A 17,603-nucleotide genomic window follows, 5' to 3' on the forward strand; every position below is an offset into this window, starting at 1 on the left:
AATAGAATTGATACTATGGACTTGCGGTTGTTTCCTCGGAAAGTGTACCGTATGCTCGTTACCATTAACATGAAAAGTGACACTGCCTTTGGTGCAATCAATAACAGCCCCCGCAGTATTCAGAAAGGGTCTTCCAAGAATAATAGACATACTATCATCCTCGGGAATATCAAGAATAACTAAGTCCGTCAAAATAGTAAAGTTTGCAACCACAACAGGCACATCCTCACAAATACCGACAAGTATAGTAGTTGATTTATCAGCCATTTGCAAAGATATTTCAGTAGGTGTCAACTTATTCAAATCAAGCCTACGATATAAAGAGAGAGTCATAACACTAACACTGGCTCCAAGATCACATAAAGCAGTTTTAACATAGTTTCTTTTAATGGAGCATGGTATAGTGGGTACTCCTGGATCTCCAAGTTTCTTTGGTATTCCACCTTTAAAAGTATAATTAGCAAGCATGGTGGAAATTTCAGTAGCAATTTCTTTCATGTACTTAGCATAAGGATTCATTTTGAGCATATCAGTTAATCGCGTACGCAAAAAGATAGGTCTAATCATTTCAGCAAAGTGCTCAAAATCCTCATCATCCTTTTTCTTGGATGGTTTGGGAGGAAAAGGCATGGGTTTTTGAACCCATGGTTCTCTTTCTTTACCGTGTTTCCTAGCAACAAAGTCTTTCTTATCATAACGTTGATTCTTTGATTGTGGGTTATCAAGATCAACAGCAGGTTCAATTTCTATATCATTATCATTGCTAGGTTGAGCATTAACATGAACATTATCATTAACATTATCACTAGTTTCAGGTTCATTACCACATTCTGTTTCATCATCAGAAATAGAAATATCATTTGGATTCTCAGGTGTTTCAGCAATAGGTTCACTAGAAGCATGCAAAGTCCTATCATTTTTCTTTTTCTTCCTTTTAGAAGGACTAGGTGCATCTATATTATTTCTCTGAGAATCTTTCTCAATTCTCTTAGGATGGCCTTCAGGATACAAACGTTCCTGAGTCATTTTACCAGTTCTAGTAGCCACTCTAACAGCATAGTCATTATTCTTACTATTCAATTCATTGAGCAAATCATTTTGAGCTTTAAGTACTTGAACTACTTGAGTGGTAACCATAGAAGCATGTTTACTAATAAGTTTAAGTTCACCTTTAACATTAGCCATATAATCACCCAAGTGTTCAAGCATATCAACACTGTGTTTTAATGCTCTACCAAAATAAGCAATGAAGTCTTCTTGCTTACCCATAAATTTATGAAACTCATCTAAGCATGGGCTAGCAAACTTAGTAAATGGGATTTCAGCTTTATCATATATCTAGAGATAATTTACCTTTACTACCTGTGTCGGGTTAGCAAGATGTTACCTCTTGAGCACTGTGTTGGATTTCCCCGAAGAGGAGAGGATGATGCAGCAAAGTAGCGTAAGTATTTCCCTTAGTTTTTGAGAACCAAGGTATCAATCCAGTAGGAGGCTACGCGCGAGTCCCTTGTACCTACACAAAAACAATAGCTCAATGCAACCAACGCGCTTAGGGGTTGTCAATCCCTTCACGGTCACTTACGAAAGTGAGATCTGATAGAGATGATAAATAATATTTTTGGTATTTTTGGTATAGAGATGCAATGTAAAAAGTAAAAGGCAAAGTAAAAGCAAAGCAATAATAAAGTGATGGTGACTGATATGATGAGAAAGAGACCCGGGGGCCATAGGTTTCACTAGTGGCTTCTCTCAAGAGCATAAGTATTCTAAGGTGGGTGAACAAATTACTATTGAGCAATTGACAGAATTGAGCATAGTTATGAGAATATCTAGGTATGATCATGTATATAGGCATCACGTCCGAGACAAGTAGACCGACTCGTGCCTACATCTACTACTATTACTCCACTCATCGACCGCTATCCAGCATGCATCTAGAGTATTAAGTTAAAAACAGAGTAACGCCTTAAGCAAGATGACATGATGTAGAGGGATAGTTTCATGCAATATGATAAAAAACCCATCTTGTTATCCTCGATGGCAACAATACAATACGTGCCTTACTGCCCCTTCTGTCACTGGGAAAGGACACCGCAAGATCGAACCCAAAGCTAAGCACTTCTCCCATGGCAAGAAAAACCAATCTAGTAGGCCAAACCAAACTAATAATTCGAAGAGACTTGCAAAGATAACCAATCATACATAAAAGAATTCAGAGAAGATTCAAATATTATTCGTAGATAGACTTGATCATAAACCCACAATTCTGTTGGGCACGTAGTAATTTCAAAAAAATTCCTACGCACATGCAAGATCATGGTGATGCATAGCAACGAGAGGGGAGAGTGTTGTCTACGTACCCTCATAGACCGACAGCGGAAGCGTTAGGACAACGCGGTTGATGTAGTCGTACGTCTTCACGGCCCAACCGATCAAGCACCGAAACTACGGCACCTCCGAGTTCTAGCACACGTTTAGCTCAACAACGATCCCCGGACTCCGATCCAGCAAAGTGTCGGGGAAGAGTTCCGTCAGCACGATGGCGTGGTGACGATCTTGATGTTCTATTGTCGCAGGGCTTCGCCTAAGCACCACTACAATATTATCAAGGACTATGGTGGAGGGGGGCACCGCACACGGCTAAGAGAACGATCTTGAAGATCGACTTGTGTGTCTAGAGGTGCCCCCCTGTCCCCGTATATAAAGGATCAAGGGGGGGGGGTGCGGCCGGCCCTAGGAGGAGGCGCGCCGGAGGAGTCCTACTCCTACCGGGAGTAGGACTCCCCCCTTTCCCTAGTTGGATTAGGACTTGAGGGAAGGAGGAGAGGGAAGAAAGGAAAGGGGGGGCGCTGCCCCCCCTCCTTGTCCAATTCGGACTTGGGGGGGAGGGGCGCGCGGCAGCCCCTAGGCCTCCTCTCCTCTTCCTCCACTAGGCCCATTAAGGCCCATTAGGTTACCGGGGGGTTCCGGTAACCTCCCGGTACTCCGGTAAAATGCCGATTTTACCCGGAACACTTCCGATGTCCAAACATAGGCTTCCAATATATGAATCTTTATGTCTCGACCATTTCGAGACTCCTCGTCATGTCCGTGATCACATCCGGGACTCCGAACAAACTTCGGTACATCAAAATATATAAACTCATAATGAAACTATCATCGTAACGTTAAGCGTGCGGACCCTACGGGTTCGGGAACAATGTAGACATGACCGAGACATGTCTCCGGTCAATAACCAATAGCGGAACCTGGATGCTCATATTGGCAACTACATATTCTACGAAGATCTTTATCGGTCAGACCGCATAACAACATACGTTGTTCCCTTTGTCATCGGTATGTTACTTGCCCGAGATTCGATCGTCGGTATCTCAATACCTAGTTCATTCTCGTTACCGGCAAGTCTCTTTACTCGTTTCGTAATACATCATCTCGCAACTAACTCATTAGTTGCAATGCTTGCAAGGCTTATGTGATGTGCATTACCGAGAGGGCCCAGAGATACCTCTCCGACAATCGGAGTGACAAATCCTAATCTCAAAATACGCCAACCCAACATGTACCTTTGGAGACACCTGTAGAGCTCCTTTATAATCACCCAGTTACGTTGTGACGTTTGGTAGCACACAAAGTGTTCCTCCGGCAAACGGGAGTTGCATAATCTCATAGTCATAGGAACATGTATAAGTCAAGAAGAAAGCAATAGCAACATACTAAACAATTGGGTGCTAAGCTAATGGAATGGGTCATGTCAATCACATCATTCTCCTAATGATGTGATCCCGTTAATCAAATGACAACACGTGTCTATGGTTAGGAAACATAACCATCTTTGATTAACGAGCTAGTCAAGTAGAGGCACACTAGTGACGTTTAGTTTGTCTATGTATTCACACAAGTATTATGTTTCCGGATAGTACAATTCTAGCATGAATAATAAACATTTATCATGATATAAGGAAATAAATAATAACTTTATTATTGCCTCTAGGGCATATTTCCTTCAGTCTCCCACTTGCACTAGAGTCAATAATCTAGATTACACAGTAATGAGTCTAACACCCATGGAGCTTTGGTGCTGATCATGTTTTGCTCGTGGAAGAGGCTTAGTCAACGGGTCTGCTACATTTAGATCCGTATGTATCTTGCAAATCTCTATGTCTCCCACCTGGACTAGATCCCGGATGGAATTGAAGCGTCTCTTGATGTGCTTGGTTCTCTTGTGAAATCTGGATTCCTTTGCCAAGGCAATTGCACCAGTATTGTGACAAAAGATTTTCATTAGACCCGATGCACTAGGTATGACACCTAGATCGGATATGAACTCCTTCATCCAGACTCCTTCGTTCGCTGCTTCCGAAGAAGCTATGTACTCCGCTTCAGATGTAGATCCCGCCACAACGCTTTGTTTAGAACTGCACCAACTGACAGCTCCACCGTTTAATGTAAACACGTATCCGGTTTGCGATTTAGAATCATCCGGATCAGTGTCAAAGCTTGTATCAACGTAACCATTTACGATGAGCTCTTTGTCACCTCCATATATGAGAAACATATCCTTAGTCCTTTTCAGGTATTTCAGGATGTTCTTGACCGCTGTCCAGTGATCCACTCCTGGATTACTTTGGTACCTCCCTGCTAGACTTATAGCAAGACATATATCAGGTCTGGTACACAGCATTGCATACATGATAGAGCCTATGGCTGAAGCATAGGGAACATCTTTCATTTTCTCTCTATCTTCTGGAGTGGTCGGGCATTGAGTCTTACTCAATTTCACACCTTGTAACACAGGCAAGAATCCTTTCTTTGCTTGATCCATTTTGAACTTCTTCAAAACTTTGTCAAGGTATGTGCTTTGTGAAAGTCCAATTAAGCGTCTTGATCTATCTATATAGATCTTAATGCCCAATATGTAAGCAGCTCCACCGAGGTCTTTCATTGAAAAACTCTTATTCAAGTATCCCTTTATGCTATCCAGAAATTCTATATCATTTCCGATTAGTAATATGTCATCTACATATAATATCAGAAATGCTACCGAGCTCCCACTCACTTTCTTGTAAATACAGGCTTCTCCAAAAGTCTGTACAAAACCAAATGCTTTGATCACATTATCAAAGCGTTTATTCCAACTCCGAGAGGCTTGCACCAGGCCATAAATGGATCGCTGGAGCTAGCATACTTTGTTAGCTCCCTTTGGATCGACAAAACCTTCTGGTTGCATCATATACAACTCTTCTTCCAGAAATCCATTCAGGAATGCAGTTTTGACATCCATCTGCCAAATTTCATAATCATAAAATGCGGTAATTGCTAACATGATTCGGACAGACTTAAGCATCGCTACGGGTGAGAAGGTCTCATCATAGTCAATCCCTTGAACTTGTCGAAAACCTTTTGCGACAAGTGGAGCTTTGTAGACAATAACATTACCGTCAGTGTTAGTCTTCTTCTTGAAGATCCATTTATTCTCAATTGCTTGCCGATCATTGGGCAAGTCAACCAAAGTCCACACTTTGTTCTCATACATGGATCCCATCTCAGATTTCATGGCTTCAAGCCATTTTGCGGAATCTGGGCTCACCATCACTTCTTCATAGTTCGTAGGTTCATCATGATCTAGTAGCATGACTTCCAGAACAGGATTACCGTACCACTCTTGTGCGGATCTTACTCTGGTTGATCTACGAGGTTTAGTAGTATCTTGTTCTGAAGTTTCATGATCATCATCATTAGCTTCCTCACTAATTGGTGTAGGTGTCACAGAAACTGGTTTCTGTGATGTACTACTTTCCAATAAGGGAGCAGGTACAGTTACCTCATCAAGTTCTACTTTCCTCCCACTCACTTCTTTCGAGAGAAACTCCTTCTCTAGAAAGTTTCCGAATTTTGTAACAAAAGTATTGCCTTCGGATCTGTGATAGAAGGTGTATCCAATTGTTTCCTTTGGATATCCTATGAAGACACATTTCTCCGATTTGGGTTCGAGCTTATCAGGTTGAAGCTTTTTCACATAAGCATCGCAGCCCCAAACTTTCAGAAACGACAGCTTTGGTTTCTTGCCAAACCACAGTTCATAAGGCGTCGTCTCAACGGATTTTGATGGTGCCCTATTTAACGTGAATGCGGCCGTCTCTAAAGCATAACCCCAAAACGATAGCGGTAAATCAGTAAGAGACATCATAGATCGCACCTTATCTAGTAAAGTACAATTACGACGTTCGGACACACCATTACGCTGTGCTGTTCCAGGTGGCGTGAGTTGCGAAACTATTCCGCATTGTTTCAAATGTACACCAAACTCGTAACTCAAATATTCTCCTCCACGATCAGATCGTAGGAATTTTATTTTCTTGTTACGATGATTTTCATCTTCACTCTGAAATTCTTTGAACTTTTCAAATGTTTCAGACTTATGTTTCATTAAGTAGATATACCCATATCTGCTTAAGTCATCTGTGAAGGTGAGAAAATAACGATATCCGCCACGAGCCTCAACATTCATCGGACCACATACATCTGTATGTATGATTTCTAACAAATCTGTTGCTCTCCCCATAGTACCGGAGAACAGTGTTTTGGTCATCTTGCCCATAAGACACGGTTCGCAAGTACTAAGTGATTCATAATCAAGTGGTTCCAAAAGTCCATCAGTATGGAGTTTCTTCATGCGCTTTACACCGATATGACCTAAACGGCAGTGCCACAAATAAGTTGCACTGTCATTATCAACTCTGCATCTTTTGGCTTCAACATTATGAATATGTGTGTCACTACTATCGAGATTTAATTAGAATAGACCACTCTTCAAGGGTGCATGACCATAAAAGATATTACTCATATAAATAGAACAACCATTATTCTCTGATTTAAATGAATAACCGTCTCGCATCAAACAAGATCCAGATATAATGTTCATGCTTAACGCTGGCACCAAATAACAATTATTTAGGTCTAATACTAATCCCGAAGGTAGATGTAGAGGTAGCATGCCGACCGCGATCACATCGACTTTGGAACCATTTCCCACGCGCATCGTCACCTCGTCCTTAGCCAATCTTCACTTAATCTGTAGTCCCTGTTTCGAGTTGCAAATATTAGCAACAGAACCAGTATCAAATACCCAGGTGCTACTGCGAGCATTAGTAAGGTACACATCAATAACATGTATATCACATATACCTTTGTTCACCTTGCCATCCTTCTTATCCGCCAAATACTTGGGGCAGTTCCGCTTCCAGTGACCAGTATGCTTGCAGTAGAAGCACTCAGTTTCAGGCTTAGGTCCAGATTTGGGTTTCTTCTCCTGAGCAGTAACTTTCTTGCTGTTCTTTTTGAAGTTCCCCTTCTTCTTTCCTTTGCCCTTTTTCTTGAAACTAGTGGTCTTGTTGACAATCAACACTTGATGCTCCTTTTTGATTTCTACCTCCGCAGCTTTCAGCATTGCGAAGAGCTCGGGAATTGTCTTATTCATCCCTTGCATGTTATAGTTCATCGCGAAGCTCTTGTAGCTAGGTGGAAGTGATTGGAGAATTCTGTCAATGACGCAATCATCTGGAAGATTAACTCCCAATTGAATCAAGTGATTATTATACCCAGACATTTTGAGTATATGCTCACTGACAGAACTGTTCTCCTCCATCTTGCAGCTATAGAACTTATTGGAGACTTCATATCTCTCAATCCGGGCATTTGCTTGAAATATTAACTTCAACTCCTGGAACATCTCATATGCTCCATGACGTTCAAAACGTCATTGAAGTCCCGATTCTAAGTCGTTAAGCATGGTGCACTAAACTATCAAGTAGTCATCATATTGAGCTAGCCAAACGTTCGTAACGTCTGCATCTGCTCCTGCAATAGGTCTGTCACCTAGTGGTGCATCAAGGACATAATTCTTCTGTGCAACAATGAGGATAAACCTCAGATCATGGATCCAATCCACATTATTGCTACTAACATCTTTCAACACAATTTTCCCTAGGGACATATCAAAATAAACATATGAAAGCAACAACGCGAGCTATTGATCTACAACATAATTTGCAAAATACTACCAGGACTAAGTTCATAATAAATTTAAGTTCAATAAATCATATTACTTAAGAACTCCCACTTAGATAGACATCCCTCTAATCATCTAAGTGATCATGTGATCCAAATCAACTAAACCATGTCCGATCATCACGTGAGATGGAGTAGTTTTCAATAGTGAACATCACTATGTTGATCATATCTACTATATGATTCATGCTCGACCTTTCAGTCTCCGTGTTCCGAGGCCATATCTGTATCTGCTTGGCTCGTCAAGTATAACCTGAGTATTCCGCGTGTGCAACTGTTTTGCACCCGTCGTATTTGAACGTAGAGCCTATCACACCCGATCATCACGTGGTGTCTCAGCACGAAGAACTTTCGCAACGGTGCATACTCAGGGAGAACACTTCTTGATAATTAGTGAGAGATCATCTTAAAATGCTACCGTCAATCAAAGCAAGATAAGATGCATAAAAGATAAACATCACATGCAATCAATATAAGTGATATGATATGGCCTTCATCATCTTGTGCTTGTGATCTCCATCTTCGAAGCACCGTCATGATCACCATCGTCACGGGCGCAACACCTTGATAACCATCGTAGCATCGTTGTCATCTCGCCAATCTTATGCTTCCACGACTATCGCTACCGCTTAGGGATAAAGTAAAGCATTACAGCGCAATTGCATTGCATACAATAAAGCGACAACCATATGGCTCCTGCCAGTTGCCGATAACTCAGTTACAAAACATGATCATCTCATACAATAAAATTTAGCATCATGTCTTGACCATATCACATCACAACATGCCCTGCAAAAACAAGTTAGACATCCTCTACTTTGTTGTTGCAAGTTTTACGTGGCTGCTACGGGCTTAAGCAAGAACCAATCTTACCTACGCATCAAAACCACAATGATAGTTTGTCAAGTTGGTGCTGTTTTAACCTTCGCAAGGACCGGGCGTAGCCACACTCGGTTCAACTAAAATTGGAGAAACTGACACCCGCCAGCCACCTGTGTGCAAAGCACGTCGGTAGAACCAGTCTCGCGTAAGCGTACGCGTAATGCCGGTCCGGGCTGCTTCATCCAACAATACCGCCGAACCAAAGTATGACATGCTGGTAAGAAGTATGACTTATATCGCCCACAACTCATTTGTGTTCTACTCGTGCATATAACATCAACACATAAAACCGAGGCTCGGATACCACTGTTGGGGAACGTAATAATTTCAAAAAAATTCCTACACACACGCAAGATCATGGTGATGCATAGCAACAAGAGGGGAGAGTGTTGTCTATGTACCCTCGTAGACCGACAACGGAAGCGTTATGACAACGCGGTTGATGTAGTCGTACGTCTTCACGGCCCGACTGATCAAGCACCGAAACTACGGCACCTCCGAGTTCTAGCACATGTTCAGCTCAACGATGATCCCCGGACTCCGATCCAGCAAAGTGTCGGGGAAGAGTTCCGTCAGCACGACGGCGTGGTGACGATCTTGATGTTCTATTGTCGCAGGGCTTCGCCTAAGCACCACTACAATATTATCAAGGACTATGGTGGAGGGGGGCACCGCACACGGCTAAGAGAACGATCTTGAAGATCAACTTGTGTGTCTAGAGGTGCCCCCTGCCCCCGTATATAAAGGAGCAAGGGCGGGTGCGGCCGGCCCTAGGAGGAGGCGCGCCAGAGGAGTCCTACTCCTACCGGGAGTAGGACTCCCCCCTTTCCCTAGTTGGATTAGGACTTGGGGGCAGGAGGAGAGGGAAGAAAGGAAAGGGGGGCGCTGCCCCGTCTCCTTGTACAATTCGGACTTGGGGGGGGGAGGGGCGCGCGGCAGCCCCTAGGCCTCCTCTCCTCTTCCTCCACTAGGCCCATTAAGGCCCATTAGGTTACCGGGGGGTTCCGATAACCTCCCGGTACTCCGGTAAAATGCCGATTTTACCCGGAACACTTCCGATGTCCAAACATAGGCTTCCAATATATCAATCTTTATGTATCGACCATTTCGAGACTCCTTGTCATGTCCGTGATCACATCCGGGACTCTGAACAAACTTCGGTACATCAAAATATATAAACTCATAATGAAACTATCATCGTAACGTTAAGCGTGCGAACCCTACGGGTTCGAGAACAATGTAGACATGACCGAGACATGTCTCCGGTCAATAACCAATAGCGGAACCTGGATGCTCATATTGGCCCCTATGTATTCTACGAAGATCTTTATCGGTCAGACCGCATAACAACATACGTTGTTCCCTTTGTCATCGGTATGTTACTTGCCCGAGATTCGATCGTCGGTATCTCAATACCTAGTTCAATCTCGTTACCGGCAAGTCTCTTTACTCGTTTCGTAATACATCATCTCGCAACTAACTCATTAGTTGCAATGCTTGCAAGGCTTATGTGATGTGCATTACCGAGAGGGCCCAGAGATACCTCTCCGACAATCGGAGTGACAAATCCTAATCTCGAAATAGGCCAACCCAACATGTACCTTTGGAGACACCTGTAGAGCTCCTTTAATCACCCAGTTACGTTGTGACGTTTGGTAGCACACAAAGTGTTCCTCCGGCAAACAAGAGTTGCATAATCTCATAGTCATAGGAACATGTATAAGTCATGAAGAAAGCAATAGCAACATACTAAACGATCGGGTGCTAAGCTAATGGAATGGGTCATGTCAATCACATCATTCTCCTAATGATGTGATCCTGTTAATCAAATGACAACACATGTCTATGGTTAGGAAACATAACCATCTTTGATTAACGAGCTAGTCAAGTAGAGGCACACTAGTGACGTTTAGTTTGTCTATGTATTCACACAAGTATTATGTTTCTGGATAATACAATTCTAGCATGAATAATAAACATTTATCATGATATAAGGAAATAAATAATAAATTTATTATTGCCTCTAGGGTATATTTCCTTCAAATTCATCGGTCTCAAAAAACACACCGCAAAAAGAAGATTACATCGAATAGATCTCCACGAGAGAGGGGGAGAACATTGTATTGAGATCCAAAAAGAGAGAAGAAGCCATCTAGCTACTAACTATGGACCCGTAGGTCCGAAGTAAACTACTCACACTTCATTGGAGGGGCTTGTATGATGATGTAGAAGCCCTCCATGATCGATGCCCCCTCCGGCGGAGCTCCGGAACAGGCCCCAAGATGGGATCTCGTGGATACAGAAAGTTGTGGCAGTGGAATTAGGTTTTTGGCTCCGTCCCCGATCGTTTGGGGGTACATGGATATATATATATATATATATATATATATATATATAGGAGGAAGAAGTACGTCAGTGGAGCTTCGAGGGGCCCACGAGGCAGGGGCGCGCCCTCCACCCTCGTGACCGCCTCGTGGCTTTCTTGATGGAGGGTCCAAGTCTCTTGGATCTTATCTGATGAGAAAATCACGTTTCCAAAGGTTTCATTCCGTTTGGACTCCGTTTGATATTCCTTTTCTTCGAAACCCTAAAACAGGCAAAAAACAGCAATTCTGGGTTGTGCCTCCGATTGATAGGTTAGTCCCAAAAATAATATAAAAGTGGAAAATAAATCCCAATATAGTCCAAAACAGTAGATAATATAGCATGGAGCAATCAAAAATTATAGATACGTTGGAGACGTATCAAGCATCCCCAAGCTTAATTCATGCTCGTCCTCGAGTAGGTAAATGATAAAAACAGAATTTTTGATGCGGAGTGCTACTTGGCATAATTTTAATTTAATTCTTCTTAATTGTGGTATGAATATTCAGATCTGAAAGATTCAAGACAAAAGTTCATATTGACATAAAAATGATAATACTTCAAGCATACTAACTAAGCAATTATGTCTTCTCAAAATAACATGGCCAAAGAAAGTTCATCCCTACAAAATCATATAGTTTAGTCATGTTTCATTTTCGTCACACAAGAATGCTCTCATCATGCACAACCCCGATGACAAGCCAAGCAATTGTTTCATACTTTAGTAATCTCAAACTTATAAACTTTCACGCAATATATGAGTGCGAGCCATGGACATAGCACTATGGGTGGAATAGAATATAATGAGGGGGGTTATGTGGAGAAGACAAAAAAGGAGAAAGTATCACATCAACGAGGCTAATCAATGGGCTATGGAGATGCCCACCGATTGATGTTAATGCAAGGAGTAGGGATTGCCATGCAACGGATGCACTAGAGCTATAAATGTATGAAAGCTCAACAAAATAAACTAGTGGGTGTGTGATGTCTACTACACAACCTTCTTCTTGTAGACGTTGTTGGGCCTCCAAGTGCAGAGGTTTGTAGGACAGTAGCAAATTTCCCTCAAGTGGGTTTACCTAAGGTTTATCAATCCGTAGGAGGCGTAGGATGAAGATGGTCTCTCTCAAGCAACCCTACAACCAAATAACAAAGAGTCTCTTGTGTCCCCAACACACCCAATACAATGGTAAATTGTATAGGTGCACTAGTTCGGCGAAGAGATGGTGATACAACTGCAATATGGATAGTAGATAATAGTTTTTGTAATCTGAAAATATAAAAACAGCAAGGTAGCAAGTGATAAAAGTTAGCGTAAACGATATTGCAAGGATGGTAAACAAGGCCTAGGGTTCATACTTTCGCTAGTGTAAGCTCCCTCAACAATACTAACATAATTGGATCATAAAACTATCCCTCAACATGCAAAAAAGAGTCACTCCAAAGTCACTAATAGTGGAGAACGAACGAAGAGATTATGGTAGGGTACGAAACCACCTCAAAGTTATTCTTTCCAATCAATCCGTTGGGCTATTCCTATAAGTGTCACAAATAACCCTAGAGTTCGTACTAGAATAACACCTTAAGATACAAATCAACCAAAACCCTAATGTCACCTAGATACTCCAATGTCACGTCAAGTATCCGTGGGTATGATTATACGATAAGCATCACACAATCTCAATTCATCTATTCAACCAACAAAAAGGACCTCAAAGAGTGCTCCAAAGTTCTACCAGAGAATCATGACGAAAACGTGTGCCAACCCCTATGCATAGGTTCATGAACCTGCAAGTTGGTCACCAAAACATACATCAAGTGGCACGTGGTATCCCATTGTTACCACAGATATCCACGGCAAGACATACATCAAGTGTTCTCAAGTCTTTAAAGACTCAATCCGATAATATAACTCCAAAGGGAAAACTCAATTCATTACAAGAGAGAAGAGGGGGAGGAGAAACATAGGATCCAACTATAATAGCAAAGCTCGGATACATCAAGATCGTGCCAAATCGAGAACAAGAGAGAGAGAGAGATCAAACTCATAGCTACTGGTACATACCCTCAGCCCCGAGGGAGAACTACTCCGTCCTCGTCATGGAGAGCACCGGGATGATGAAGATGGCCACCGGTGAGGGTTCCCCCCCTACGGCAGGGTGCCGGAAGAGGGTCCCGATTGACTTTTGGTGGCTACAAAGGCTTCTGGCGGCGGAACTCCTGATCTATCTTACGTTCTGGAAGTTTTAGTGTATATGGAGTTATATAGGCAGAAGAAGCACGTCAGGGGAGCCACGGGGGCCCCACGAGGCAGGGGGCGCACCCTAGGGGGGTGGGCGCGCCCCCCACCCTCGTGGGCAGCTCCTGTATCTTCTGACGTGGGGTCCAAGTCCATCAGGTGTGTTTCCTTCCAAAAATAACTTCTCCAGTTGATTTCGTTCCGTTTCGACTCCGTCTGATATTCCTTTTCTTCGAAACACTGAAATAGGCATAAAACAACAAAATTGGGATGGGCCTCCGGTTAATAGGTTAGTCCCAAAAATAATATAAAAGTGGAAAATAAAGCCAATATTGCCCAAAACAGTAGATAATATAGCATGGAGCAATCAAAAATTATAGATACGTTGGAGACGTATCAAGCATCCCCAAGCTTAATTCCTGTTCGTCCTCGAGTAGGTAAATGATAAAAAGATAATTTTTGATGTGGAATGCTAGTTGGCATAATTTCAATGTAATTCTTCTTACTTGTGATATGAATATTCAGATCCGAAAGATTCAAGACAAAAGTTCATATTGGCAAAGAAAATAATAATACTTCAAGCATACCAACTAAGCAATTATGTTTTCTCAAAATAACATGGCCAAAGAAAGCTATCCCTATAAAATCATATAGTCTGGCTATGCTCCATCTTCACCACACAAAATATTCAAATCATGCACAACCCCGATGACAAGCCAAGCAATTGTTTCATACTTTTGATGTTCTCAAACCTTTTCAATCTTCACGCAATACATGAGCGTGAGCCATGGACATAGCACTATAGGTGGAATAGAATGGTGGTTGTGGAGAAGACAAAAAGGGAGAAGATAGCCTCACATCAACTAGGCGTATCAACGGGCTATTGAGATGCCCATCAATAGATATCAATGTGAGTGAGTAGGGATTGCCATGCAACGGATGCACTAGAGCTATAAATGTATGAAAGCTCAAAAGAAGCTAAGTGGGTGTGCATCCAACTTGCTTGCTCACGAAGACCTAGGGCATTTTGAGGAAGCCCATCATTGGAATATACAAGCCAAGTTCTATAATGAAAGATTCCCACTAGTATATGAAAGTGACAACATGAGAGACTCTCTACTATGAAGATCATCGTGCTACTTCGAAGCACAAGTGTGTTAAAAGGATAGTAGCATTTCCCCTTCTCTCCTTTTCTCTCCTTTTTTTATTTATTTATTTTTCTATTTGGGCCTTCTCTTTTTTATGGCCTCTTTTCTTTTTTTATTTGGGCTTCTTTGGCCTCTTTTATTTATTTATTTATTTATTTATTTATTTTCGTCCGGAGTCTCATCCCGACTTGTGGGGGAATCATAGTCTCCATCATCCATTCCTCACTGGGACAATGCTCTAATAATGATGATCATCACACTTTTATTTACTTACAACTCAAGAATTACAACTCGATACTTAGAACAAGATATGACTCTATATGAATGCCTCCGGCGGTGTACCGGGGTGTGCAATGATGCATGAGTGACATGTATGAAAGAATTATGAGCGGTGGCTTTGCCACAAATACGATGTCAACTTGTAACGCCCTCGATGCGGCTATGTCTCCCACGTGTCGAAGCACGACTTAGAGGCATAACCGCATTGAAAGCAATGTCGCAAGTGAGGTAATCTTCGCAAACAACCCATGTAATACATAAGGGAAAAGATACATAGTTGGCTTACAATCGCCACTTCACACAATTACATGAATAAAGAATTACATCAACCAGATACAATCAAGGTCCGACTACGGAACCAAAATAAAAGAAGAATCCCAAATGCGACAAGGTCCCTGATCGACCCCAACTGGGCTCCACTACTGATCAACTAGAAACGGGACAACACAAAGGACAAGATCTTCATCGAGCTCCTCCTTGAGCTTGGTTGCGTCACCTGCTCTGTAACATCGGCACCTGCAAACTGGTTTTTGAAGTATCTGTGAGCCACAGGGACTCAGCAATCTCGCACCCTCGCGATCAAGACTATTTAAGCTTATGGGTAAGGTAAAAGGTATGAGGTGGAGCTGCAGCAAGCGACTAGCATATATGGTGGCTAACATACGTAAAAGAGAGCGGGAAGAGAAGGCAAAGCACGATCGATAAACTATGATCAAGAAGTGATCCTAGAACAACCTACGTCAAACATAACTCCAACACCGTGTTCGCTTCCCAGACTTCGCCGGAAAGAGACCATCATGGTTACACACGCAGTTGACTCATTTTTATTAAGTTAAGGTTCAAGTTATCTACAACCGGACATTAACAAATTCCCATCTGCCCATAACCGCGGGCACGGCTTTCGAAAATTCAAATCCCTGCAAGGGAGTCCCAACTTAGCCCATGACAAGCTCTCACGGTCAACGAAGGAATAGAACTCCTCCCGAGACGTTCCGATCAGACTCAGTATCTCGGTTCTTCAAGACACATCGATAGGTTAAAACAAGACCAGCAACACCGCCCGAATGTGCCGACAAATCCTGATAGGAGCTGCACATATCTCTTTCTCAGGGCACACTCAGATTATCTTAGGTACGGGTAGGCCAGCCAGAGTTGCCCCTGGTGGCCACTGGCAGCTGACAGGTTGGACCAACACTCAGAGGAGCACTGGCCCGGGGGGGTAAAATAATGATGACCCTCAGGAGCGCAACTCCCAAGGGAAAAGAAAAGGGTAGGTGGCAAATGGTAAAACCAAGGTTGGGCATTGCTGGAAAAGCTTTAATCAAGGCGAACTATCAAGGGGTTCCCATTATAACCCAACCGCGTAAGGAACGCAAAATCCGGGAACATAACACCGATATGACGGAAACTAGGGCGGCAAGAGTGGAACAAAACACCAAGCATAAGGCCGAGCCTTCCACCCTTTACCAAGTATATAGATGCATTAATTTAATAAAAGGTATTGTGATATCCCAACAAGTAAACATGTTCCAACAAGGAAAAACATCTCCATGTTCCAACAAGGAACAAAACTTCAATCTTCACCTGCAACTAACAACGCTATAAGAGGGGATGAGCAAAGCGGTAACATAGCCAAACAACGGTTTGCTAGGACAAGGTGGGTTAGAGGCTTGGCTTAACAATATAGGAGGCATGATAAGCAAGTGGTAGGTATCGCAGCATAGGCATAGCAAAAGAGCGAGCATCTAGCAAGCAAAGATAGAAGTAATTTCGAGGGTATGATCATCTTGCCTGAAAACCCACAAGGAAGAAGAACGAGTCCATGAAGAAGACAAACGAACGTAGATGAACGAATCCTCACAACACGACGTTATCGGAACCAACCCGAAGAAGCAACACCGGAAAGAAGCAAACAATCATAGTAAAACAAACACCACATAACATGGCATGATGCACAACCAAGTATGATGCATGTCCGGTTTAATGAAGCATGGCATGGCAAAGTGCACAAGAAATCCTACAAATTAAGTGGAGCACATTATGCAACGGAGTTGCATATTGAAGAAAACACCACATGACTTATTTAGTTCTCTCTCGTTTATGTACCCAACAATATTAAATGTTGTTAAACATGGCAAGAGGGGAAGCATGATGAAACTATCTAATCTAGGCAAGTTTAAATGAGGCCGGAACAACAAAACAACAAGTCCGGAAACTCCTCATATGCATATATTAGGTTTGGTACTGTTCTGCCCTAAACACAATTTTAGAGTTGTTAAACATGCAAAGTAAGGTCACCATGATAAACTAGGCATTTTCCACCCCATTTACATATAAAGTTTATTAAATTCCGAGTTACGGTTATTTAGTTATGAATTAAACCATTTTAGCATGGCATAGGAGCAAATTTAAACAAACAACATTTTAAACATCTCAAACATGCATGAAAGTTGGGTATTATTAAACTAGACAAGATTCTAAGCATTATACATATTTAAACCATTTTAATCCAAAGCACGGTTCAAGAGTTATTAATGCATGAACATGGAGGGGTAATCTGTAAATATGCAGTTCTCTAGATAATAGGAAAATTCGTCCTGGCAGGAAAAAAACAACAGGGG

The sequence above is a fragment of the Triticum dicoccoides genome, chromosome 1A, assembly GCF_002162155.2.
Source record: "Triticum dicoccoides isolate Atlit2015 ecotype Zavitan chromosome 1A, WEW_v2.0, whole genome shotgun sequence".
In the NCBI taxonomy this organism is placed as follows: domain Eukaryota; kingdom Viridiplantae; phylum Streptophyta; class Magnoliopsida; order Poales; family Poaceae; genus Triticum; species Triticum dicoccoides.